This window comes from Desmodus rotundus, chromosome 13 (genome assembly GCF_022682495.2).
Source record: "Desmodus rotundus isolate HL8 chromosome 13, HLdesRot8A.1, whole genome shotgun sequence".
NCBI lineage: Eukaryota > Metazoa > Chordata > Mammalia > Chiroptera > Phyllostomidae > Desmodus > Desmodus rotundus.
Window position 1 is genome coordinate 72,169,017 of NC_071399.1, and position 26,581 is coordinate 72,195,597.

Below are 26,581 nucleotides of genomic sequence, written 5' to 3' on the forward strand. Positions count from 1 at the left end.
GAGCACAGAGATTTACACTTGTCATATTTTTAAACAAAATATGCTCTCTTGTAACAAGCACAGACAATTATACTCTCTACCCTTTGTGCTGCTCTCTCACTTCCCCGGGCCTTTTACTGCTAAGGCCAGGGTCTCCGGTTATATAACAATATTGGAATTATTTGAGAAAATTCCTAGAGAGTTAAGAGGAAACAACTGGGTTCTCAGTGATGTATTTTTGGAAGAACTAAAAATATCCTCAGGGACTTTCAGTTTCTGCTCCGCCATGTAAGAAGCTTGAAGTAGCCAGTCCATGGGAACAACAGGTAAAAAGCTGAATAAACAGAAAACCACAACTTCTGTTAGATCTATCAGTGAAGAAAGCTCTTACGGCAAGCTGCTGCCCCCCAAAGTGGAGAGAAAAACAAGAGAATGCAGAAAACCACAACTCACCAGCGCAACCCTCCCCAGACCAAACACCTCTGTGTGAACAGTGCTGGGGCAGAGAAGTGTGACCTGCAATTGGAGAATTAGTGGAGGCTCAGGGTGGACCAGCCCAAGGGTTGAAAACCCCAGGGTAATGAAGTTATAGGGGATACCCACACTTACGGGAGTTTTATCTCCAGGAGCTGTACCACGTCCTTAGAGTGAATATTGGAGAAACTGCCCCCCATACTTCCATCGGGGAAAGAATTTCCATTTGAAAAATGCTGGAACATCAAGTTCTTCTAACAAGGTCTGCCCTTGCGAGCATCTTACTTGAGCCTAATCTGCTAGGGTCTTATCAGCACCTAAACTGCCTGTGGGAAGGAAACTATACAACTTGAGCCACATCTAGCCATCCTGTCCCTTTTAAGGTGGTGGGGGGGCGGGAGCTGAGAAGCACTGATGAAGTACACAGTTGACAGGCGCAAGCTCACCAAAACACGGAAACCTAACCACAAAACTATAGAATGCTTCTCCCCCACAGCTTACCATTAAATTACTACAAGAAACCCAAAACACGAATTCGAAAGAATACATGCACCGCTGTGCTCACTGCAGCCTTATTTACACCAGCCAAAATGTGGAAGCAGCCCAAGTGCCCATCAGTAGATGAGTGGATAAAAAACCTGTGGTATATTTACACAATGGAATACTACGCAGCAGTAAAAAAAAGAAGAAAAGATGGGAATCTTACCATTTGCAACAGCATGGATGGACCTAGAGAGGAATGTGCTGGCTGAAATAAGCCAGTCAGAAAAAGACAACTGCCTTGTGATTTCATTTACATGAGTAATCTAATAAACAAAATAAACTAACAAAGTCGAGACAGACTCATGGACACAGAGAACAGACTGACAGCTGTCAGAGGAAAGGGGGTAGTGAGCTGGGCGAGAAGGGTGAAGGGATTAAGCAATGAAAACACAGGAAGACTCATGGACACAGACCACAGTGTGGTGACAGCCAGAGAGAGGGTGTCTGGGGAGGGGGAGGTAGAGGATGGTAAATGGGAACAGATGGTGATGGAAGGAAATTTGATTGGGTTGGTAAATACACAATACAGTACACAGATGATGTATTGTGGGATTGTGCCTAAAAAATTTTATTAACCACTGTCACCGCAATAAATGCAATTGAAAAAAAAAAGAAATACAAGCAATCAAAAACACTAACAAATGAAGAATGCCTTTGATGGGCTGACACAAGGAAGAGGAAAAATAAATTAGGAATATTTTGTTATTATAAGGTGCTCACACAATTCTTGAAACAGGACAGTGTTACTTAGCAGTGGACTTGGATTAGTTGTAAATGGAAATTACAAACTCTAGGGCAATCACTAAAACAGTAAAAAAAAAAGAAAAAGCATAGTTGTTATGCTAAGAGAGAAAATGGAATTATTTAAAATGTTCAATAAAATTACAAAAGGCAGAAAAAGTGTGGAAGAATAAAATAGAAAAAAAATTGCAACAAATACAAACTAGTAGTAAATATGGTGGATATTAATCAATTACATATACAATTATTTAACACATCAATAGTCTAAATATACCAACTGAAAAACAGAGATGGTCAGAGTGGATCAAAAAGTCCCAACTATATGTTGTCTAGAGGAAACACAGTTTAAATATAAAGACACATTTAGATTAAAAGTAAAGAGATGGAGAAAGATATACTGTATTAAGATTAATCAAAAGAAAGCAGAGGTAGCTATATTATTTCAAGCTCAAATGTTAAAAAATAAACCCGAAAGTCATCAAGGATAAAGAAGGACATTACACAGTGATATAGAGGTCAATATTCCAAGAAGACACAACACTCTTTAAAGTGTATGTATCCAATAACAGAACATCAAAATATGTAAGGCAAAGAAATAAAAGTTCAAGGAGAAATAAATGAACCCATTATTAAAGTTGGAGATTTCCACACCCCTCCATCAGAAATGGACAGATCCAGTGGACAGAAAATTAGTAAGGACTTAGCTGAACTCAACAGCACCATTTATCAACAGGATATAATTCACATCTAGACCCTATTTCATCCAACAACAGTAGATTAGACATTCTTTTCAAGCTTAAATGGAATATTCATCAATTCTGGACCATGAAACACATCTCGATCAATTTAAAAGAACAGAAATCATACAATGTCTGCTTTCAGACTACACTGGAACTAAACTGGGGATTGGTAACAGCAAGATAGCTGGAAAACGCCAAAATACTTGGAGAGAAGCGAAACACTTTCAAAGGACAAAAGGGTCAAAAAAAGAACTCTCAAGAGAAATTTAAAAATACATTGAACTTAATGAAATAAAAATACAGCTTATCAAAATCTGTAGGTGGCCGCAAATTAAGTACTTAGAGGGAATTTATAACACTGAATGCATACATGATTAAAGAAGAAATACCTAAAAATCAACAATCTAACATTCCACATTAGAAAACTAGAAAACAAAGTAAATTAAATTCAAAGTAAGCAGAAGAAAAGAAATAATAAGGTTTGGAGGAGAAATCGATAAAATTGGAACTAGAAAATCAATAGAGAAAATCAGCAAAACCAAAACGTGGTTCTTTGAAAAGATCAATAAAATTGATAAGCTACTAACAAGGCTAAGAAATAAAGAGAGAAGACACAAGTTAATATCAGAAATGAAAGAAGGGACATCATTATATGGCTCACGGACAGTAAAAGGATAATAAAAAATACTGTGAACAACTTTATGTCCACAAATTTGATAAAGTAGATGAAGTCAACCACTACCATGAAAGGTGTGTCTGCCAAAACCCACAAAAGAGGAAAGACACATCTCAATGGACTTGTATCTATTAAAGAAACTGGGTTAAGAATTACTAACGTTCCAAAACAAAATGGTCCAGGCCTCAAGGAGTTCACTGGTGAATTCTACCAAACATCTAAATAAGAAATGATAACAACTTCCTACCATCTCTTTCAGAAGAAATACTTCCTAACTCAATATATGAGGCCGGTATTACCATATTGCCAAAGCCAAAGACATTTCAAGAAAGAATATAGACTAATCTCTCTCATAAACATAGCTGAAAAAAAATTCTCCATAAAATATTAGCAAAAGGGATGCAAAAATGCATAAAAACAATCACATACCGTGGCTAAGTGGGATTTATCCAAAGCATGTAAGGATGGTTTAATATCAGAAAATCAGTTAAATTAATCCCTCACATCAATAAGCTAAAGTAGAAAAAAATTACATGATCACATCAAAATACATGCGAAAAAGGCATCTGACAGAAATCCAACACCCATTCATGACAAAAACTCTCTGTAACCTAAGTTTAAGGGGAAATTCCTCAACTTGACAAAGAACACTGTGATGGTTAATTTTCCCTGACATTTTGACTGGTCTAAAGCTCACCCAGATGGCTGGTAAAAAGTTATTTCTGCTTGTGTCTGTGAGCTCGTTTCCAGAAGAGATTACAGCATTTGACTTAGTTAAGTGACGATCCACCCTCACCCACCTCAGCAGGCAGCAACCTGATCAGACCAGAAGGGCACAACACAGGCACATGCTCTATTTCTCCTCCTGCGTTGGGATATCTACCTTCTCCCACTGTCAGACATCAGAGCTGCTGGCTATCTAGCCTTTGGACTTCTGCACTTCCATCATCAGCTCCATTGGTTCTCAGGCCTTTGGCTTAGACTGAATTATACCACCATCCTTCCTCATTCTCCAGCTTGCAGCCAGCACATTGTAGCATCTCAACCTCTATAATGATGTGTGCCAATTCTCACAATAAATCTTATATATCTACATATATATTTCCTACTGGCTCTATTTCTCTGGAGAACCCTAATATAAACATCTATAAAAGACCTACTGCTTAAATAGTAGAGGGAATGTAGAAGCCAAAGAACTTGTATGTATGACTCATGGACATGAACTAAGGGGGGAAAGAATGAGGGTGGGAGCGGGGAGCAGGGTGGAGAAGAATAAAGGGGGGATAAATGAGACAACTGTAATAGCATAATCAATAAAATATATTAAAAAAAAAGACCTACAGCTAACATATTTAATGGTTAAGAAATCAAATGCTTTCCACTAAGATCAAGGCATGGATGTCAGTTTTCACCACTGCTTTTCAACATCGAACTGTCAGGCATAGCTAACGCACTAAGACAGAAAAAGGAAATAAAAGGTGTACAGATTGGAAAGACATAAATAAAACTGTCTCACTTTTTTGCAACTGACATGATCTATGTAGAAAATTTAAAAGAATCAACTAAAAAATTCCTGGAACTAAGAATGATTATTACAAGGTTGCAAAAGACAAGGTAATACACAAAACTCAATCCCTTTCCTATAAACCAGCAATGAATAAGTGAATTTGAATTTTAAAACATTATTACTTACATTAGCACCTGCCCCCAAATTAAATACTTAAATACAAATTAAAATATTCACATGGTGTATATGAAGAAAACTATAAAATTTTAATGAAAGAAAACAAAATCTAAATAAGTAGATAGATACTACATGTTCATGGGTAGAATGACAATATTGTCAGAATGTCAATTTTTCCCACTTGGCCTTTAGATTTAATGCAATCACAATCAAAATCATAGCAGATTATTTTGTGGAATCGACACTGACTGTACATTTATATGGACAGGCAAGAGACTGAGAATAGCTAACTCGATGTTGAAGAAAGAGAATGAAGTCAGAGGACTTAACAATACCCATTTTCAAGACTTAAGGTAATCAAGAAAGTGTGGTATTGGCAAAAGAACAAATAGCCCAATGAAACAGACTAGAGAGGCCAGAAACAGACCCATAAATATAGTCAACTGCTCTTTTGCAAAGGAGCAAAGGAAATCCAATGAAGCAAAGACAGACTTTTTAACAAGCACTACTGGAACAACTGGACATCCACACAAAAAAAATGAATCTAGAAGTACACCTTATATCCTTCACAAAAATTAACTCATATTGGGTCACAGACCTCAATGGAAAATATTTAACTATAAACTCATAGAAGATAGGAAAAACCTAGAAAATGCTGGATATAGATACAACACCAAAGGCATAACCCATGAAAGAAATAATCATAAATTGGTCTGATTCAAGAGAAGAAGAGAAGCCACAGACTAGGCTTTTTATGTTGTTGTTGCAAAAAACACATCTGATATAGGACTGTGACCCAAAATAATATACAAAGAGCTCTTAAATCTCAGTAATAACAAAAACAGACAATGCGATTTAAAAAATAGGGCAAAATCTTCATAAAACAGACACCTCACCAAAGATATATAAAGTCTGTCCAGAAAGTCTCCAGCTACATGCTATGAAACACTTATGAAGAAGATACAAGATACAAGAAACATTGTACATAGGACAGTGATGCCTCAGTCCCCTTCAAAGTAGGCACCTTGGGACCTCACAGATTTCCCAGCATCTCTTCCACTATTCAAACCAATCTGCAAAATACTTTGTTGGAATAGCCATCAGATGCCCCACTGTATTTTCCTGAATCTCATCAATGGTCTGAAATCTCTTACCTTTCAAAATTTATTTTAGTTTTGGGAAAAGCCAGAAATTACAGGGCACCAAATCTGGGCTGTAGGGGGCTGAGTCACCTGGGTGATTTGATGTTTCACCAAAAAACTCTGCACGAGAGGTGATGCATGAGCAGGCACATTGCCGTGATGAAGCTGCCAATCACCAGTTGCCCATAGCTGCGGCCATCTCTCAATCGATGAAGAACATTGAGGTAGTATTCCTTACTAAGTATTTGGGCTGGAGGGCCGTACTCATGATGGACAACACCTTCCCGACTGAAAAACATAGCTGGCATCGTTGTAATTTTGCTGCGACTCTGCCACGCCTTCTTTGGGCCTGAAGAACCAGGCAACTTCCATTGGGATGACTGGGCCTTCATTTCTGGATCGTAGCTGTAGACCCACCATTCATTTCCAGTTATGACCTTCTTGAGGAAATCTGGTTCATTGGTAGTGCTTTGAATCAAGTCATTAGCAACTGCAACACAATGTTCCTTCTGCTCTGGTAGCAGAAGCCACAGAATGAATTTGCCACGACATGTTTCATGCCAAGATCTTATGTCAATATCTTAGACACAGTAGTTTTAGGAATCCTCAGATCAGCCTCTGGTTCTCACACTGTCAATCACTGATCTTTGTTGATTGCAGCTGCTACACGTTCAACATTCTCAGGTGCTCTGCTTGTTGCAGGCCTTCCAGAATGTGGATCACTTTCAACAGATTCTCAAGCATCTTTGATGTGTCTGTGCCACACTTTTATTTGCGTTGCACTCATTGCATTATCTCCAAAAGCTTTCTGAATCATCCGAATAGTTTCCACGGAGGAATGTCAAGCTAAATACAAAATTTGATGCAGGTTCATTGCCCTACTCTCTGCTGTACTCTTGTCATTTTGAATGTGACAGCCACATAGTACACATGCTCACCCAACAGCATCTACCACCCCACTGACTAGTGCAGTGAAGTCGTCATTGTTCACGCATGCACATTCCAGTCCACTCTCCTTGGCTGTCAGGTTACATCAATGTTGCACAAACCATTCTTGTTACGTTAACAACGACTGGACTTTTTCTGGACAGACCTCTTATGCATTTGAGTGTGTTTGTATGTAAGTTATTATCTGTTGCATGTATATATGTAGGATTTTCATGTCCCTGAAAAATTTCTAGTGGGAAAAACAATTGCAGGTTTTGAGACACAGAACTCTGCCTTGACTAACCTTAATCTTTCAATCAATTCCAATTTTAGAATGCATTACGTGAACATTAAAAAATAGTTTTATGTAGTAAAATGTACTACTTTTCCTAACAAACAGGACAGGCCATTCAACAATGTTTTTAGAACGTTTCTTTCTACCAATCATCCTTTTAAGTTAAAAAATGTGTTCAACAAAATAATTTGATTTCCCTATAAGGAAATCTCTTGAGATGATTTAGTACTTGTTATGATGCAATAACACTAACAGATAAATTTTTCACTTTATAATACAAGACTGAACACACTTTAATATTTTGATATAAAGTGAGTTGTCAAGGAGAAGCAATATACAAATGCTAATATAGTTATCTAAATATAAGTACTCAAATAGCATTCTACATTTACATTTCTTCAAGCTATTCATTTTTAAAATAAGAAACCATATACAACTCTAATGCTAAAATCTGGTTCCCTGGCTGATAAGTGCAAAGATCTAGGAGAACTGGCAAAAGATTTCATCCTCCCAACGACAGATGGGAGGAAACCCAAGCACGCTGTGATTATGAAGGGTAACCTCAGCAAAAAAGGCATCTGAGGTTCAACTCATGGACCTGTTTTTATCATTTATTACCAGGGAAGCTAACAGACAGGGAAATTAACTGGAAAAAGCTGACAGATCCTTCCTAAAGTATTGTTACAAATACCTCATGTCTAATTTTATACCATTCAGAATCTTCCTCCAAACTTTAGACAATGAGAAAATGACCTGTGCTGTGGTATAACTTTGAAGAAGAAACCCAAGTATCCAGTAATTTCGTTCACCTACATGGACTGCAGCCAAGGATACACAGATACAGAGTTGGCAAGAAAACACAAATATTAATAAGCAGGTCCACGGTACAGCAAGCTCCTTAACACCTCTTGTCTATGACGGATTATCTCTGCATCTCCCAGTCTTTATGACACAGCTTAACAGAACACAGGAGTGCAAACCAAGCATAGCTATGTCTATTTTCCAGGGCAGAGGGCACTGATGATAGCAAAACTACCCATGACTTTCAGAATCACTGTATGAGAATCTTAGGTAACTCTAGTTCCAGTGAATACCCTGGAACGTTTGGCTATCTCAGTCATTAATGGTATCATAGTAATCCATAGGAGGCTGAGTCAGGATGCTCAGACACATTAATGTTGATCTGGACCTAGCGTACAATATTCCAAGGAAGCCAAAGTCCAAAATGGGTTATAAGCAGCGCTTTACAACTGTCTTTCCATTACAGAACAGAGTGAGTAGGTAATGGCCCCACTGCACAGGGGAGTCGTCAGACAAGCCTGGCCCTGGCGGATGGTCCCAAAGGCTCAAGAGATGAGGACCTCAGGCACACCTGTAACCCATCTGGGGGGCGCCATTGTGCCTTAATACCACACCAATTGACTGAAAGGCTTTGCCTTAGGATCCAGGGCCTTCAACACCGCTAGCTTACAAACAAAACAACAAAAAGCAGCGCTAGATACTGATTGAAGCACCATCAGTATCTTCAGACTTCAATACATAAATGCTGCTGCCATTAAGAATGCATTTTCCTAAGGCAATACATTCCTCACATGTTTACTTCAGATGAAAGACTCTTCAGGGGAAAATATTTTAATCAAGTCCCCATAAGAAATATTATCTTTTAACAGCACGATTAATGTTTGGTGGCTGATTTCTTCATTTTTTCAACAAAACTTAGAAATTGCAGTAGTCTGACTTTCCTCACTAGCTTACACAGGGCTTCTAGCCTCTGATCACCTCTGCACACTCCTACACAGACAGACCGATCAGCTCACAGACCAGAATGGGTAAATGGGAAAACTAGTTGTCACCTGCTCAGAAATCTTGCACTCACATATACACGGCTGTTTATGGACCCTGCTGCACACAGTCCCCAAAGAAACGTAACAGAAGCTGATTCAATGCCCCGCAGGGTAGGAAAGGCAGAGAACATTCGCATGCACGATTACCCACCACTCCAAAAGTCCTATCCCCCTTTCTCACCATTCATCTTTTCTTTTCAAAAGAAAATAAATATATTAAAATTTGTCACTCTGACCAAAGGCATGAGGTAAGAGGAATTCCACTAGAGGGAAAGGATGATGGATGTAACCCCTTATTACAGCACGTTCTTCACGCGCAGAAACGACCATCTCATGCCAGTGAGCTGTCTTTTCCAAGGTCTTTTGACGTAGCTGTAATGTAAATTAATTAAGAGCAAGCCACTCATACTGTAATGGGTGGGGCTGTAAACTGCAGAGCAATTTGGCAAAAAATATTAAAAGCCATAAAATGCACATGCCTTTCGCTCTAGCAATTCTAACTCTTGGAATTTAACCTAAGGTAATAATTAAGGATGTACAAAAGAATATTCATTTCTCTACTGTTTGTAATTCTTCAATCTTGGAAGCAAATCTAAATGTCCAAAAATAGGATAGTGGTTAAATAAATTGTCATGGAGCCATAAAATTAAAGACTGCAAAGGGTCATTTCAAAAGATGTAGAATTATGCCCACTGACATACACAGGTTTGTACTATGTATTCTTAAGTATAAGATCACAATACAAATGGCATATAGAAAGTTATCGCATTGTTCTGAGTGTAATTAAAATTATGGTAGATTTACTTTTCTTATCTCTGACTTCTTTTCATGTTTTCTGATATTTCTCTAATGAGTACATAGTAAGTATGAATTGTTCTGATAAACTAAAAGGGGAGAAAACAGTAAAAGTTAAAAAAAAAATAAGGCCGAGAAAAGAAACTAACTGAAAGAGGAAGGGTTAGGAATGAGTTTTGGAAAGAACTCCTTACAAGTGTGATTGTGAAGTTCTGAAGTGTGCTGTCAACCGGGGTCACACAATCTCTCTTCCTTGGGGATTTGTAAGAAAAGGCAGCCAACTCTCATTTGAGGAGGGCCTGAATGTGGTCCTAACCTCTGTGGCCTCTTGTGGCTCCGTGTGCAAAAGGACTGAATGAAATAAAATTTTCACTCGGTGACACAGAAAGTAGTCAATTCCATACATTGCCCCTGATCCTCCACAATCCCTCACCCTATTCAACAGAAAGTGAACCCTAAGTCCTTGCACCCAGCACGGAAACACAATAACCTTGAATTTATATGTCCGGCAATTTGTTAGCACTTTACTCAAGAAATACAGTGGAACGTCAGTCAATATTCTGCAATGCACAAATAACGCCTATCTGACTTTTCCACCACAATAAAAATTCTCACTAATGTCAGCCACTTAAATATCCCAAAGCTGAGAGAAAGAAAATGATGGTGCCTTTATAAAATCTTATGCATGTTTATCTATGTTTTATAGATAAAAGTGTTATAAATAGTAACCAAAATAAATAGGATGATATGGTTGAAGGGCACCAATGGAAGCTCATTACGAAAGATCAAGTATAGCAAAGATGTGTCATTAGAAACCAAGGCTTACATCATCCTCACTCTTGTGTTCCCAGTGACTGGGAATGTGAACGCTGAACAGTGAAGAAGGCTGATAGGAATAAAACAGGATGTTGAGGGAGAGCTCTACGGACAACCTGGACCACCAGAAAGATGAATAAGTGGGTCCTAGAGCAAATTAAGCCTGAAATACAGCTGGAAACAAAAATTACAACATTTAAAGCTGTCCTGTTTGGGGCACATCAAGAGAAAGCAGGGTTCTTTGGAAGACAACAATGCTGGGAAAATAGAGGCAGCAGGAAAAGAGGCAGATCAAATCTGAGATGGACTGACTCCACGTAAAAGCTAGAGACATGAGTTTACAGGAGCTGAGCAGGGCTGTTGAGGACGGGACATTGTAGACATCCCTCATTCAGAGTCACCAAGAGTCGGCACCACCTCAGTGGCACATAACACACACATACAAGTAAAGACAAAAAAAAAAAGCTCAATTCTGACAAGTTCTTTTCCTGGAGAAAGGGCAACACTAATTTTTTTGTAACCTCTTACAAACACAACTGTAACATTTTCCAAGTACATAATTAAATGCATTTTTTAAATTTGGGAATCAGTTTCCTGGTCTAGTGAAGGGGTTAAAGGTGGAGAAGTGGACAGCCAAACAGGTTGAATTAAGAATGACAGTTTAAAATAAGGTTATGCCAGACACCGAAACCGAGAAGATGAGTTTGAGTCAGTGCAGAGAAGCACAGAAAGGCCAAGACAAAGGAATCAGCGAAGGCTGTGTTACATAGTCACATAACAGATCTCAAACCTAGTGGTGTTCAAAGACAGAAGAATGAGGTGAATAATGGGAGAATGTGAATTTAAGAGGCCAGGTTCTAAGACCAAGTCAAGTGAAAAACAAACAAACAACAACAAACAAACCAACAAAAAAACCCCACACACTTTCCTGAGGCTCTGATACCTTCTACCAGGAATGAGCTTTAAGTCATTCACTTTGCAAGCGAGGTATCAGATACAGGCCCCTCCTTCCTCTAAACTGTGATGACGGCTTCAGGTCTACATAAGGTCATGTGACTCTGAGATACATTACTTTCTGTATCAAATGTCTAAGTCTTAGCATTTTAAAGAAAGAGTGAGCAGGCCACAAGAGATGTCTTTTCTTTCCTCAGTAAACTTCACTCACTAGAGCATTCTTGGAATACTGTGTTCCGAAGAGTTTGCTCTTCCGGATGGGTAAGGGTTTATGTCTTTTAACTTCAAATTCAAAGGAAAAAATATTAACCACTTTGGATGGAAATATTCCTAATGTATTTTATATAAAAGGTAAGAGATTTTAGTTAACATTTACCTGATGACCCAAACCAATAATTATGATCCTCAATGACTATGCAATGCTGCGAACATAGACAACTTCAGGGTCCACTTTATGTTTCTATTTAATCTTTATTGTATTTTCTCCATTATCATTTAGTCCCCTTACGCCCCCTGCCACCCCCCAGCAGTCACCACACTGTTGTGCATGCCCATCCATGAGTCCTTTGTCCTTGTGGCTCACAGGGCCCACTTTAGTGTCTCTACGCTAAAGACCCGAAACGGGTGTCTTCCTGAGCTCTTGTATCTGTACTTTACAGCGTGCCGGGCTTTTACTTCATGACATTGTCACGTTCTTCTTATAGAGGCTCCTTCTGCCCTGTGGTGGAATACAAGGGACACTGGACTGACAGGTTGACTTAAGTTACTGCTCCACCTAAATGACCTTAGATAAATCACTTAATGTCTCTGGGCCTAAGTAAGAGGAGGAGATTCAACTAGAAAACTCTTAAGGTCCTTTTCTTCGCTGGCTCTTTAATTCAAATTACTGCCTCTCACCTGTTATATATATTTTTAAAATAAGCCAGCTATACTTGCATGGAAAGTAATACATGTACTTAAGCACGCAACGTGCTCTTGTGTAAGTGAAGTGAATATACCTTATAATGTCTAGTTGTCTTCTTAGAGGTCTTAACTGTACAATTCCCAGTGATTGATGGGGTCTCAGATATCTATGGCTTCTGGGTAAATAAGACCCTGTTAGTGGTATGTCACAATACTTCTGTATGCCTCTATTTTACCTAATACTCTCAATGCAAATAACTGATTATTTGATACGACTCTATGTCAGGCCACCCGAGAGCACAATCTGTGTAAGTCATTACTTGTGCCTATCAGTACATTGATTGCAAAATGAGTACTCTAATTTTGAGGCTTTCTTTGCCTTACTAAGCATTTGTTTAGGTAAAGGAATTGCTTAAAATTTTTCTAAAGGAATATTTTGTGAAAATACTTAGCAAAATGTAAAGAATATTTCTGCAAACTCCTGAAGAGAATGGACTTTATTCATCTCCTATTTTTCGGGAGTCCCTAGCACATGATTTCCATCTACTATACGTTCAGTATTACCATCAGGAGCCTGAAAAGCCTGCACCTCAGTCTGCATCTCTTCCCCCTTCTACACAGCTTCCCTGAGAAATCCAAGTCACGTTCATTTCCATAATTTCATCTCTATGCAAAGAATCCATCTCCAGCTCCTACCTCTCTCCTGAGTTTAAGATCTCTGCTCCTTATTTCCTCTACTTAGATTTCCTGTAAGTGCAAAGTGTCCAAAAAAGTTTATAGAGGCCTGCTATTCTGACTTCTCTCCCTACCTCATACTTCCAGAAACCTGCTTTCTTCTCCATTTTCTCTACTCATGTTGATACTGTTATGACCAAATAAGAAGTCTGGGACTTCCCTTGGTTCCTCTCACTTCCTGATCGTATTCATGCCACCTCTGGAATCTCTCTCTAAGCCCCCCGTGTTTACTCTCTCCCCTGCTGCAGCCTTGATTCTGATCATCACATCCTAATTGATTCTTAAATAGCCCCTAACTGATTTCCCAGCTGCCAACGATTTCCCTTCCAGTTTAAATTAGCACGGGCGATGAATTCTATTTCCATAATGTATTACCTTGCATCAGCAGTGAATCATATTTCTATAAAACATATAAATTGATGGTTCTTCCCTATTGAACGTATTTATATTTACATATATATTTATATTGTAAGTCCTCCTATTGCTTATGGCAACTATTCTCAATTTTTTTTCCTGCCCTATTGGAGCCGAAGATACTAATCCTCAAAATACCAGGCTTCTGCTGAGTCAGCGCTCCCACTGTGTGTCAGTATGCATGCATGGGTGTGTGTGGCAGGAGGGTGCACAGGAGACGAGGTAGGGGCCAAGAGATAGAAGTCCAAATTGGTGAAGGATTAGGATACAAAACCTATCTTTTCAGAGATTCTAAGGCATATCCTAGACAATGACTGTGAATAATGTATACTGACTATAGTAAATTGAACACATGAAGATACTGAAATAGAGAAAAAGTTAAAAGCCACTGGACCGGGTGCATGTGCAATCCCCTACAATATTCTCCACATCTGAGAGGCGTTCGGGCAAGCAGGCCCCAGATCAGCTTCTAACCACTTCTCCAGTGCCCCCAACAATGTACAACCTCTGAAATCATTTGCATTCCATTTTACAGATCAGGGTATGCCCACATTAACTCTGTCTTGGGAGAAATTCCCTTTCTCCTTATTTGGCGACAGAACTCCTACTCATCCCTCAAGCCCTTGTTCAGATATGGGTCTGTGAAAATTCCTCTGCCTCTATTGTATTAGCTCAAGCTGCTGTAACAAAATATCATCAACTGGGTGGCTTCCAACCACAGAAATGTCTTACAATTTGGGTGGCTGAGCAGTCTAAGTTCAAGGTGCTGGTCTGTTTAGCTCCTGCTAAGGCCTCTCTTCCTCTTTTCCTCCCTTGCTGTGTCCTTGCATGGAGGGGGGTCGGAGAGACAGAGATCTCTCACCTCTCTTCTTGTACAGGTGCTAATCTCATTGTGAAGATTCCACCTTCATGAGCTTATGACCTACCTCCTAAAGGCCCCGCCTGCAAGAAGGTAGGGCTGCCACACCTGTATTTTGGGGACGCTCTGCCCACAGCATATACCTAACTGAAAAAGTCATTCCCTCTACTGTGTTAAGGGTTCTGTACTAGATTATAAATCCCTCCTCAGGGCTGAACACTGTGTCTTAATAATCTCCTACCCCCAGTTCCCAGCACACTGCCTGCATGAGCAGATCTACTGCCCATGCTCAGTGCGCATGTGTACCAGAAGCCTTCCCGCTGATCTCAGCTAACTAATAAGAAACCATTCCCAAAATCTCCCTCACAGGGAAACCATCCATCTTCCCCCTTTCAGTGCAGTGTACACTCACACACAGAGAAGACATGCGTGTCTACCTGTTAGATAATGTACAAATGGGCATCTTCACTTACCCAGTTTTGTTCTCATCATGTAGAGACTGTTTACAGTTTCAGGTCTCGTATAAGCAAAACTTTACAAGTCCCATATGCTTAGTTAGGACCAAAAAATGCTTGCTGACTGCCTCCTGATGCTGGTGGTACAAGCAGAGTTCTGGGTCCTTAATTCAATACACAGGGTCCAGCAGAAGTAACGCCTGCCTGAGAGATATTGGTAGGGTAATAATATGGGTGTAAAAATGTACCGTTTTAATTTGAACATTTCACCGAAAATGTCATATGGTGTGCTTGAGTGTGATATTGTTATGTTACAGATTTACATGCTTATGATTTTGTAATAAAAAAGGGGCATTATTTGTCCCGGACCCTGTAGGCTTGAATCAATTTTGCGTCACACGAGGTCAGGCCATCTCCCGCTGGCCATGCCTGACTTGCCGGGTGGCACAGTGAGAGAGAACACTGGCGCCGGAATCCAATGATGAGGACTTAGGCCTACAGCACCAACACTTTCAGTTCGTCCGGCTGATGTCCTGTCCCCCAAATGGATATAACACGACCTACCTCACAAGCACGTTTTTGATTGACTGATCAAATCAGAAAACACATACAACACATTTCATAAACCATAAGGCACTGAGCAAGTAGTCAGCTTAACCATAATATATCTTTTTACAGTCACGACATAGTAGATCTCAGTTGTACCGAATGTCTTAATCACCTTATGTCCCACTTGACTGAATAAGGTGGCCTACAAATTCTGATTTCCTTGGAAAAATGTCACAGGGGATCCGAGTGGGCTTCTTCAAGCCACTTTGGACAAACTGAGGAAGCTCCCTGTATCTATATGTTTCCAGGTTGATGGGGTCAACTTCTGCCAGTTCTACCGCATGCCAACTGGCTACACACAGGAGACTGTAGGGCGACCAGCTCTCCACACACACACCCACTTCCACTTCCCGGAGGGACCAAGCTGTCCGACAACTTGGCTGCTAGCCTATAAAAATGTGGCAACACTGTAGAAACATTAGCCAATAAGGCACATACTGGCAGCTTAAAAAAATATTTAGGCTCTTAGATGTACCCCAATAAATCATTTGTGTGTTCTAACAAATGTTTTATTTGGAAAGCATTTCCCAGTGCAGATGCTGTCAAAAGTACCCATTTTTAGTGGGTTAAAGCAAGGGTTGAAAGTAGCAGGAGGGTGGGGAATGTTTTTTTAAACAAAATTGCACAAACTGCAAAAAATGGAAATGCCAACTGTGGGAGGGCATCCTTGAAAAGCCAAAGAGCTGTTAGTGGTTTTCAATGTTAAATTTGTACCAACTGTAAGTGTTAAAAAATTTAATAAACATAAATACCACAAAATGATAAAGTTATCAAGACTTGGCAAGGGATAAAAAAAACTGGACTATTTTTAAAAATGTGTATTATATCAATACAAATACATTCCAAAAAGCAAAAAGTTGCAATCAAACAAGGAATCAAGAAGGTAAGTCTTCTAAATTAAATGCTTCACTTGCCAGAGACTTTTAATAAGCAATCACAGACACATGTAAGGGTATTTTATACTGAGGTCAATAATTTGGGGGAGAGACATAAAGCAATCCAAATTGGTGAACTTCCTTAAGAAAAAAATGGTGGGACCAAACGCCAGACAGAGCGTCTGATAAGCTTCCAGCCTCTAATGCAGGCTCAATAACATACTGTAGAAGACCGGGAAATCTATTGACCCTGTTCCTAGACAACGATGTAATGCATATGTAATTTGTCTGGGCTACATCACCCTTTTCCAGTGTAGTTCCACCCCCTGACAACATTCTCCAACACAGGAAAAGTTACTAAGCTGTGAACTATGAAGTGGATGACTTTAAGGCCCTGGATTATAAAATGCATGATGAGTATTTCTCCTGAGGCTCCAAAGAAGGAAACTCCTTAATTCACAGGGAATAGGTAGGTTTCGTCATCACCTATTATCCAGGAGATTCAGTGAGTAAGTACTAATGGCAATAAGAGTGTGATATTCGTTGTAGCAGTACATCCTATGACAAAAGGGAATAGATTTTTTTTACCTGAACTGAACAGATGCACAAAAGGGAAAAAAAAGTTTTAAAAGTTCTCATTTGTTTGTTTACTAGTTTGTTTTCCATTCACAAATTAACTGGTTGCAGAACAACACTGGCCAAATCAATCACATTTTTGGTGTTATGCAATCAATCAAACTAAACAGTACATAAAGACTCTCAGGGAAAGAAATGCCCAGTTGTAATGCCAAAGAAAACCTTAAAATTCTGGAATGCTTTACCTTGGGGGCGGGGGAAAGAAACTTAATATGCATTGAGTACATAAAATCATACTCATGTTAAAGATAACAATAATTGCATGAGGATTTTAAGCATCTTCTGACATTGTGAGTTTTGATTTAGCAGGATAAAGAAACACTGACAATAAATTAAACTTCCCTCATTATCTTGGTACCTTTTCTTTGTGAATGTTCCCTTAAAGAAACATGGAAGATCATCACTGAGGTGCCAAAAACAACCAAGGCTCAACTACAGCAGGGGGTGTGTACAAGCCACTCAGGAGGCACATGTGGAGTGCCCAGCTTGGGTGATCAGGGAGGCTGTACCATTGGACCCTACGGGACACCTCCTACATAAGGCCACTTTACCAAGCTCAGGAGACTTAGCAGCTCTACCTAATACATAGAAACATACAGGGAAGCAGCCAAAATGAGGAGACAAAGAAACACGTCCCAACGAAAGAACAGAACAAAACTCCAGAAAAAGAACTAAATAAGATAGAGCCAAGCAATCGACCAGATGTAGAATTCAAAACACTGGTTATATAAGGATGCTCAGTGAATTTAGAGAGAGACTGAATAAATTTAGTGAGAACTTCATCAAAGAGATAAGAAACATAAAAAAGGACCAGTCAAAAGTGAATAATACATTAACTGAAATAAATAATAATTTACAGGGAATCAGCAGATGAAGTAGAAGACCCAATCAAAGATTTGGAAGATGTGGATGCAGAAAACATCCAATTAGAACAGCAGAAAGAAAAAAGAATCCAAGGGAAAAAAAAAAAAGAGGATAATATAAGTAGCCTCTGGAACAACTTCAAGCATACCAACATTTGTATCATGGAGGAGTCAGAAGCAAAAGAGAGGAAGCAAGGATTTTAAAACCTATGTAAAAAAATAATAAGAAAAAACTTCCCTAACCTGGTAAAGGAAACAGACATACAAGTCAAGAAGCATAGGGTCCCAAACAAGATGGACCTAAAGAGGCCCACACCAACACACATCATAATTAAAATGCCAAAGGTTAAAGACAAGAAGAGAATCTTAAAAGCAGCAAAAGAAAGTTAGTTATGTATCAGAAAGCTCCCATAAGACTGTCAGCTGATTTCTCAATAGAAACTTTGCAGGCCAGAAGGAATTGGCAAGAAATATTCAAAGTCATGAAAAGCAACAACCTACAACCAAGATTACTCTTCCCATAAAAGCTGCCATTTAAAATGGAAGGACAGATAAATAGCTTCCCAGATAAGAACAAGCTAAAGGAGTTCATTACCACCAAACCAGTATTACATGAAATGTTAAGGGGTCTTTTTTAAGAAGAAGAAAAAAATATATAAAAATATGAATACTAAAGTGGCAATAATTACATATCCATCAACAATTACTTTAAACGCAAATAAATTAAATACTTTGATCAAAAAATCAGACCCTTACATATGCTGTCTGCAAGAGACTCACTTTATATCGAAAGACACACATAGACTGAAGGTAAAGGGATAAAAAAAAGACATTTCATGAAAATGGAAACAAACAAAAAGCTGCGGTAGTAACACTTATACCAGGCAAAACAGACTTTGAACAAAGGCTATATAATGACAGACAAAGGAGGCTATATAACAAGCAATTCCATTGCTTGACAATGAAATCTGCTTCTAGGTATTTATCCCATAAAATTCAAAATACTACATCAAAAAGACATATACATCACTGCAGCATTATTTACAATAGCCAAGATATGGAAGCAACTTAAGTGTCCAACAATAGGTGAGTGGATAAAAAAGAAATGGTGATATATACAATGGAATATGACTCAGTCTTAAAAAAGAATGAAATCTCGCCATCTGCAACAACATGCAGGGACCTAGAGGGTATTGTGCTGCTGAGTGAAATAAAACAGAAGATAAATGCCATATGATTTTACTTTTACGTGGAATCTAAAAAACAGAGTAAATGAATGAGCAGAACAGAAACAGACTCATAGCTACAGAGATCAAACTGATGGATGCCAGAGGGGAGGGGAGTTGGGGGACCATGAAAAAGGAGATGGGATTAAGAAGTACAAATTGACAGTTATAAATAATCACAGGGATGTAAAGTACAGTACAGGGAATACAGTCAATAATATTATAATAACTATCTATGGTGTCGGACGGGCACTAGATTTACTGGGGTGATCACTTAGTCATATCATGTCTAATCACTGCATTGCATACCTAAAACTAATATTGGGGTGGCCAAGAAGTCCATTTAGTTTTTTCCATAAAATGAAAGTCACATTTTTCATTTTCACCAATAACTATTGATTTGGAAATTTCGAGTATGTCGGCTCTCTCCTGCTGTTGGGTAGAGGCCAGGGGGGCTGCTGAATATCTTCCAATGTATAAGAGAGCCTCACAGCAAAGAATTATTTGGCCAAATGTCAACAGTACCAAGAAACTTTGCAAACCATTTCTGACGCATTTGATCAGTCACAGCACCTTCTCCATGCACTGTGCAAACCTCTGTGATTCAGTTGCATTTTTACCTTTCTTGAAATAAGAGCATTATACACTGAAAATTTGCGTATTTTCTTCCATCTTTAATATTAAAATAGCTGCACGAAAATTCACCAATTTCAATATTTTTAAAAAAATGAATGTTGATATGATAGCTGTCTTAATAGAATCTAACAAAGTTGTTTTGAAAGAAGTTAAAGACAACTAAGTACTACTAGAGCCATTGTACAGAAAAATTTCAACAGATAGGTCTCAACTGCAGTATAAAAGAAGGGAAGAAAGATTAGCCAACAAGATATCATAGCAAACAGAGTATCTGCTCACTTGAAAAGAAGAAATGGACAGAGGGTAAACACATCACAGGATAAAAGGGAAATAAATAAGGGAGGAATAGAAGAGCGATAGGAAAGGAAGGAAACAAGCATGCAAAGGAGAAGCGAGCACTTATTCCTAAAGAAAACACACCTGAAACAAGTTTCACATTAAAGGAGCACTTCAAAAAAATGATTATCAGGACACATGTGCTTGAAGATGAAATGATAAAACGATGATAGACTTTTTTAAAATGTTGCAAAGTCATCAAAGCATACTGAAGACCAAAAATGTATCAACTCAGTACTAATAAATAAAATAGAAATAGCAAGAGAATGAGGAGACATGGCTAAAATGAGAAGACATGGCTAAACACTAATTACTGATGTAAATAAAAAGTCCTTTTAATTTCAGTTAATACATAGACACAAATAAGGGCATGAAACAAGCTGAAAACTGCTGATCTTGTAAGGAAAAAAAACCAGCTAAAAAAATATTTCAAGTAATTAATAGTACAAATTTTCCCTAATGTGAAGAAAGAAGAGATGAAATAACGATGTTCAAAAAAATCGACACAGAATCATCCAACTTATAAATTGATATAACTTGATATATTGATATAACTTATAAGTAAGTTATATCTTTAAGTCATTGAACTTCAAGATTTAGAACCATTCTGCAGGTGTTCGGGCAGGAAAGGGCAATTCACTTACAATGGGGATGGATGTGGGTGCGGAACCAGACTAGCACGTGGCATGAGGAACATTCAACTCCGGAAGTTCTTTGACAACAAATCACTACCCAGTTCTGGGTAAAAGTGTGATCCCATTATTTTATTAAATTACTTTAGAGCCTAAAAGTAGCGGATTCATATGCTCAAATATAAAGTACCTTATGAATGCAGATACAGGATATTTTCTTAAAATTCCTTGACAATGAAATCTAGTTGACTAAGACATACATTAAAAAGAAAAAGAAACAAACAAAACACTCAGAATGAAAAAGCCACAGAAAACAACCAGAATAAAGAGCAAACATTTCGCTGATGAACATTAAATTGGTTTGTATCTTTTGCTGCTTGATAGTTGATAAACTTGAAGAACACAATTCAAGTTTCCTGCCCTTCCAGAGGACCAGGTAGGGAGTTCTATACAGCCTATAAATTTGCCAATTGCTCAATAAGTCAGTATTGAACTTATTGAACAATTAAAAGAAAATCTTGAAACTTAGAAACTGAAATTTCAATTGTAACATTATCCTTACATGCTCATTACAAAAATGTAATTCTTTCATTAATGAATCAAGTAGTTTCATCTAAAAATCTAAAAGTCCAAAAGCTACATATGTAGTATGTAATACAAAAGTCACTTTATAACTGTAGAAGCCCCTTTATCCTAATAAAACACATAGAAAGGTTGGCAGGACTTTCTATGTAAAAAAGTTTACCACATTTATTCACCCTCAAGATTTTGTTACTATCCGAGACCTGGCAAGTGTAAACACAGTTTAATATGTCTAAAAATACCTACCATCATTTCAACTACTTCTTCCTCTAAACTCAAGAATTTAATAATTCATGCAGTCTTACTTTAATATGAGTGAAATCAGATGAATGAATTCAGTGTTAATAAATTTCCTTAAATACAACTTGAAATATTTCTTTTTAAAAAGAAACATTTTCAAAAGCATCTCAGAGTATTATTCAATTAATAATATCAAGGGGAAATACATCAAAAATAAAAAATACCTACAAACCGCTAACTGTAGCTTTAGGGTTAATAAATACATTTTTAAATGTTTTTACAAGGTATGCTAACGGAATTAATTCCAATACCTTGAACTGTACATACCCTAATATAATGTATTAAATAATTTATAAAATGTCCCCAAACAGACCTTTCTGCCCTGTCCTAAACTCCTCATTCAGTTTAAATACTAAAGATTTGCTCTTCATTTTCCTTCTATGCAATTGTTTGTATTATTCCTTTTCCTTGGATCATTCTTTCACAGTTGTTAATTTCCCACAGAAAGGGGAAGAAAAGATAAAGTATATACACAACAAGATTAAAAATACAATCAATGGACAACTGTGAACATTCTTGTGATAGGCCCAACTGTTTCCCCCGCAAATTCTTATGCTGAAGCTCTAGCACCTCAGAATGTGGTTGTATTTAGAGCGAGAGCCCTTAAAGAAGTTACTGTGGGAACATGCAAAATGAGTGGGCCCTAATCTAACAGGACTGGTGCCTTTATAAGAAGAGATCAGAACACAGAGGTACACAGAGAAGGGCTATGTGAGAGCACAGGGAAAACGAAGGCCATCTGTGAGCCAAAGTAAAAGTCCTCAGAAGAAATCAACTCTGCCGACACCTTGTCTGCCCTGACCATTGTGGCTCAGTTGGCGGGACGTCATTCCACAAACGAAAGTCCACAGGTTTAATTCATGGTCAGGGCGCATGCCTAGGTTGCCGTAACCGGTCAGGGTGATATGAGAGGCAACCGATCAATGTTTCTCCCTCACATCCTTCTTTCTCCCTCCCTCTGCCTCTATTTAAAAATAAATAAATACAGTTGAAAAGAAAAATACCTTATCTGGAACTTCAAGCTTCCACAGTGTAAGAAAATAAATTTCTGCTTAAGCCACCAAAAGTTTGCGGTACTTTCTGATTGCAGCCTAGAAAACTAATACAATCTTCATGCCAATAAATCTGAAAACTTACAATAAATGTAGATATTTATAGAAATATACAATTTACCAAACCGACTCAAGAAGAAACTGAAAACCTATATAGTCTATTACCATTAAATGAGTTAAATTTCAAGTTTAAATTTTACCCACAAAGCAAAAACTAGTCTCAGATAGTTTTACTAGTTTCAAATATGTAAGGAATAGATTATTCTATTTATTCACAGGCTTTCAAAGAATAGAAAGAAGATTCTAACATTGATACCAAAACCCAGCCAGATTATAAGAAAATTTCAATCTCACTTAGCAAAGTGGATGCAAATACCCTACAGAAAATGTTACACGCAGCATTCAGTAGGTCATAAAATATGATCATAACAAACGGGATAGAAAAAGCACTAACCAAATGACAAATACACATTCAACAACACTATAAAGAAAGTAAAACAAAAGTCGATAATCTTAGAGAAAATATTTTCAACATATTTAATCAATCCTGAATATATACCCCATTGGGGAGGACGGTAGGAAGACCACCATTCATGTGGAGGAAAAAAGGCAAAAGATATGAAAAGGATTTCCATGGGAGTAGAAATACAAATAACCAGTAAACATATAAACAATTAGTGACAGAGAAGTGCAATTAAGGCCCGAGGAGACACTATTTAATACACACCAGACTAAGAAAACTTTAAATGTCAGCAGACACCACGAGTTGGTAAGACTGTAAAGAAATGGAACTATTAATTAGTGCTACTTAGATACAAGAAAATTCATAGATATAAGAAAATTCATTACATGTATTTTCTTATATCTATGAAATACGTAATAACTTCAAGATAGCATCTACCCCTACTTTTTAACTAGAAAATATTCTTTTGATTAAATAAGAATTTTCAAAATTATTTTCTTTGTAAAAAAATGCTCAGATTTGCTTAATGACTATGGAGTCAGTACACAACACAAGCAATCATTTTAACACAAGAATCAAAACTTAATTTGCAATACCAAAGCATAAGGAAGAGAGGGTAGAGGGGAAATCCTTACAATATTCAATTCATTAAACTAAAGTGTTGTATCTTATCTATTTTTTTTTAAAAAGTCATGTTGCTAGATGCCTCAACATAAAATAGCTGGGCTCTCACAAATGCGTGGACTAGTAATTGGACATGCGCTCCGTACAGGGAAGTACCATCTTCATCTCTGTCATCATACAGAACCGCAGCCTGAGCATGCTGGCCTTCTCGTCAGCATTTCTGTGCAGGGCAACCGTTTAGGAAAATCCTCCCCCTGCCATTGTCCACATATTTATCTCCTGTACACCAGACCTTTCCCTACACTACTACTTACTGAAAAAGTCAACCTTAACAAGAGAAATTTTCAGTGTTTCACGTTTCATGTGATCCATGTGTCAATTTTTCAAAATCTTCTCCTTCTTTCTCTTCAGTCACACATGATCACTACACTTTTTTTCAAAGAAAGAAAAAGTAACACAAAGATCTGTTCTCATTTTCTTTCTTTTGTTTTCATCCATATTCCATCCATCCATTTATGAAAATATTCATTAAAAAGAAATCTGGTACCTTTCGCTTTAAATCCAGAAATAGGCAGAAGTTCATCTTACTTGCTGAAATTGGATGTTAAAATCTGTGAATGGCAAACAACCCAATTCCCCTAACACCTCTCCTCCTCTGAAGCCTCCCAGTCTATAATGTACTAGGTAACCTTGAGCATGCAAGCTTCGTTGTCATTGATCTTTTTCCTCCCACTTACATTATCCAGTTGAAGGCGATAATTCTTATAGTACCATCCAGCTCCAAATCTCTACATTTCTAAGATAAATCTTGGCAATTTTCCGCACTGCTTGACATGAGTATCCAGAAAGAAGCTGGATATTCTTGATGCCAACAAGAGCATCATCTCTTTGAAGCACAGACTTTGCATCCTGGACTGCTTAACAAAATTGAGCCAAAAAAAATGATGACAATTAGCTAACCCCCTTACTCCCATTCAGCTTCCGCTCTCACTCAGACAGCACATTTCACCATGGAGAGCGTGAACTGTTGTTACCAGCAGCTTCTGCTGGTGCCTTTGCGGCATCTCAGTTTCGCAGTTAGAGCAAAGTACGATTGAGATTCCGTTTCTCATTCGAAAGCTTTGGAGACTTTTCCATGTAATTAAATCCTTATGTTACAACAACATACTTGTAAATTGTTTCTGGCAGAACCAAAAATAAGCATCTCTTATATAATTGATTAGAACCAGGAGCAAGGAGTCCATTCTCACCCCTAGTTGGAACACAGAAATCTCTCAGCCTCTTCTCTTGGCGCCTCCCCTTGGTCACTTGCACCAAGCTGGCCAGCTGTGGGCAGCGCACGGCCAAATGGTAGGCCAGGCCCGTCTCAGAGTACGTGACATCTCCAACTCTACAGGCAGAGTTGAGAGAGAAGTTGGTGCTGCAATAACTGTCTAGCTAGATAAGTAAGCATTTAAGATGCATTTTAAGTCCTAGTATAGAACCAGAAATTATAAATGTAAATCTATCATTAAGTCGCTTTAAAAATAAGCTGTGCTCTACCTGTAATCACTCAGTCTCGCCCCTTCTCCCCACACAGATATTTTCACGAGTACCACCTCCACATTAATTTCTCTCCTGGGGCATTTTACTCTGGCTGGAACTTTTAGAAGTGATACACAAATAAATGTTACAAAATACAGAAGAGATGTGTGCAGTTGTGCGATAACTACTGTGCAGCCTTAGCAAGCCCCTTGGTGAGGAAGTGAGGAAGGCTGTCACAGGATGGACACGGAAATCTGGCCCAGCGGCCAGACTCCGCCGGTTCCTCCACTCTCTTTTTAAAGTGGGCACACTGTTGAGGAAAGGAGTTTACAAGCATAAATACAAATCCTTCAGATGACATTCTCTGTCGTTCCTATCCAGAGTCTGGCAACATTAAACCCCATGAGAAGTCGTCAACACTTGAGAAAAACTGAGCTTACAAAGGGAATAACGAGGTGTCTTAATTCATAGGATCCTGGTGTTTAAGAAATGTTAATTGCATTTGCAATTCAGTTTAAAAGTAATTGAGTAATTATATAAGAAATTTAATGAAAGCTCAGAAAAATCTAGCAAGCATTTACCCATAAACCAGAAAAATCCCCCCCCACCCACATACACACAGAAAGTATAAATGTATAAACACAAACTAGTAGAGTCTACCAGTAATTGATTTTTTTTAAGCAATCTAATTGTCCTCATTCTTTATCCCATTAGCATTCTACTGAATTTACTCTAAATCACAAACTAAAGTCCTATCCTTTCTGGGGTTATGAATAGAATTCTGGCAATTTAAACAAAACTGTTTTCAAAAGCTTTCCTTTTTCTTCTCCTGGAATCCAGGAAGATGTTAGTGCCCTCTCTCTGGCTACCTTCACTTACCTGTCCAAGGGCTCCCTTTATCTTTGTTCCAGGGTGACCCAATTGCACGGGATCTCCTAGTCTTGTACCAGGGCTCAACACAGACCTCCAGAAGACCTCACCAAAATGGAAGGGCAGACATGTGAGATGAGAAGCCACTTGCCATCCCAGCCCTGTTGCAGAGAAGCTGCCCTGTGGCCCCACCTCTCCTGGTGCAGCAGGCTTCCACTTTGGAAGTGCCGCTGGTGGCCTTTGCCCTCCACCCACCCACCCTGCCCCTCCCTCCTGTATTAGTGCCTCCTGGTTCTTGGGTCCAGTCTGAGTTAATTCTTGCCTCCTTATTAACTCTACTCCAGTTACTGCCTGTCTACCTCACCTCTAACCTGCTG

At 38.4% G+C, this 26,581-nt stretch overlaps 1 protein-coding gene across 5 annotated transcripts in view; it reads right to left on the reverse strand.

The window, feature by feature from the left end:
• The window catches only part of KLF12 (KLF transcription factor 12), a 417,210-nt gene that overhangs the window by 246,956 nt on the left and 143,673 nt on the right, over nt 1-26,581 (reverse strand). Inside the window, exon 1 of one of the 5 annotated variants that reach the window (XM_053916603.1) lies at nt 26,214-26,441. The exons of the other annotated variants lie outside the window; for them this stretch is intronic. The gene's annotated coding sequence lies outside the window, so the exon portion shown is untranslated. Of the gene's footprint in view, nt 1-26,213; nt 26,442-26,581 lie in introns of those variants that run through there. 5 annotated transcript variants of the gene reach the window in all.